Raw genomic sequence first — 2455 nt, 5'->3', positions numbered from 1 at the left:
ATAAGGCCAAAATTTGTCAAAAGCAAACACCACATCAAATAACTCTTTTTCGGTTGTGGTGTAATTTACCTAAGCATAATTCAATGTCCTACTAGCATAATGAATAACATGGAAGACTCACTCCTTGCGTTGCCCCAGTATTGCTCCTACAGCATGGTCGCTAGCATCACACATTAATTCAAAAGGTAAACTCCAATATGGTGCTACGATAATCGAGGAATTGACCAGCTTAAATTTGATGGTCTCAATGGATTTAAGGACTTCAACATCCCCCATGAATTTTTTTTTGCTCCAGCAATGAGCACAAAGGTTTGATAATTTGGGAGAAATCCTTGATGAATCTATGATAAAAGCCCGTATACCCTAAAAACCCCTTACAACCTTCACATTTGAGGGAGGATGTAACTTCTCAATAACTTCTACCTTGGCCTTGTCTACTTCAATGCCACGTCAAGAAATGCGATGCCCCAACACTATTCCTTCGGTCACCATGAAGTGGTATTTTTCCCATTTCAAGATTAAGTTGGTTTCTTCATATCTCTTCAAAATAATGGCCAAGTTAGCAAGGCATTGCTCAAAGTCTTTCATAAAATAGAGAAATCATCCATGAATATCTCCAAACAATCTTCAATCATATCAGAGAATATTTCCATCATGCAGTGTTGAAATGTTGTTGGAGCATTGCATAGGCCGAACGACATTCTTTAAAATGCAAAAGTTACGTAAGGATAAGTGAAGGTAGTCTTCCCTTGATCTTCAATAAGCTATAACAATATGATTATACCCACTATACCCATTAAGGAAATAGTAGAAAGCCTTTCCAGCAAGTTTGTCCAACATTTGGTCAATAAATTGTAGTTGACAGTGATCATTCTTTATAATTTTATTCAGCTTGCGGTAGTCCATGAAAATTCCCCAGCCCGTAGTTGTGTGTGTAGGAACCATGTAACACCCTTAGACCGATACAAGTAACCCGATCCGATCTGAGGTGTTACATTAGGGCCACTGGAGCGACCCATAGTAAAAATCCCAGAAAAAAATTAAAATCTCCATTAAAACATGTAAAATAATAAAACAAATTATAATTAAATACAAGTTCAGAAAAAAATTCATATATTACAAACATAATTTAAAATCATACACGTTTCAAACTCGAGTATAAAAACAGAATACAATCTACATGCCCCCTAATCACATGCACCATTCTCCACAATAACACTGGTGTAACTCTGTTGGGATTTTTGGAAGTTCGAATCGACAACGAACGGTTTGTAAAGAGGGGTCGGAACGGTTTTGTGTTTAGGGAGTAAGGAGATTGAAAGATAGAGAATTGCACATCGATTTATAGTGGTTCGACTTTATCAACCAAAGTCTACGTCCACTACCTTAGCTCCTCACCAATAATTTTCCAACAAATTCATTAATTTGTTCTTTCTTTTGAGGACAAAGAGATAACCTTACAACTCCCTAGTTTTTCCGGGCTAAACTAGAACCTTTCCCCTTTACAAAAGGATAAGAAATGTAAACAAGAAAACCTCTCTAAGGTAGGTGTTTACAAGAATTAAGCTCACAAGAACAAAATATTTACAAGAGAAATATGAAATAAGAATGAAAAACTCTTCTCTTGTGTTTGATTGCTTGGATAGTTGTTCTCTTTCTTCTTCAAGTGTCCTTAGCTTGTATTTATAGCTTGGAATGTGTTTGATGTTGTATATAGCCGTTGGGAATGTTTTGGAGCCGTTTGGGGATGATTTTTCTACTAAAAAAGGATACCCATAACATGGTGCATCGGTGCACTATCATGGTGCATCAATACCCCTTCATTAAATTCAAATAAACTAGCCGTTGCAACCTTGGTGCATGGATGCACAACAGGGGTGCCTGGATGCACTTTGACACCCTTTAGCATTTTTGCTCAAATCCGAATTTAATGGACTTTGAATTATTTTTAAAACCTTTTTAAAACTTTGAATAAATTCAATTCAAGTCCAAAAATATTTTGCCTTTAAATTTGTTATATCGAAACATAATTTAACAATCTCCCCCTTTTTGATATAACAAAACATTTGAAAAATTGTTTTTGGCAAAACTCCCCCTTAATAAAATGTTTAATGAAAAAGATACCAATTGTTAACAAAATGATATCAATTGTTACCAATTGTTTGAAAATATATGAAAATGTTAAGCTCCCCCTTTTTCATTAAGAAATTAAATTTTTCAAACCAAACTTTTAAGAAATTGAATTTTTCAAACCAAATTTCTCCCCCTTTTTTATATAAAAAATAATTCAATCTTTGAAGTTCAAACTAACTTTGGAGAGTAAGTAGTAAATTTGACATTTTAAAACTTATTTGAAAAATCAAAGCTCCCCCTCAATAAACATTCCAAACAAAATTTAGCTTTAAGAACTTGACACTTAAATAAAATTGAATTTCAACAAAGAATAACAAACATG

Source organism: Hibiscus syriacus, unplaced genomic scaffold (assembly GCF_006381635.1).
Source record: "Hibiscus syriacus cultivar Baekdansim isolate YM2019G1 unplaced genomic scaffold, ASM638163v2 tig00111621_pilon, whole genome shotgun sequence".
Taxonomy (NCBI): domain Eukaryota; kingdom Viridiplantae; phylum Streptophyta; class Magnoliopsida; order Malvales; family Malvaceae; genus Hibiscus; species Hibiscus syriacus.
The sequence above is the reverse complement of the archived record's forward strand: the minus strand, read 5'-3'. Positions refer to the sequence as shown.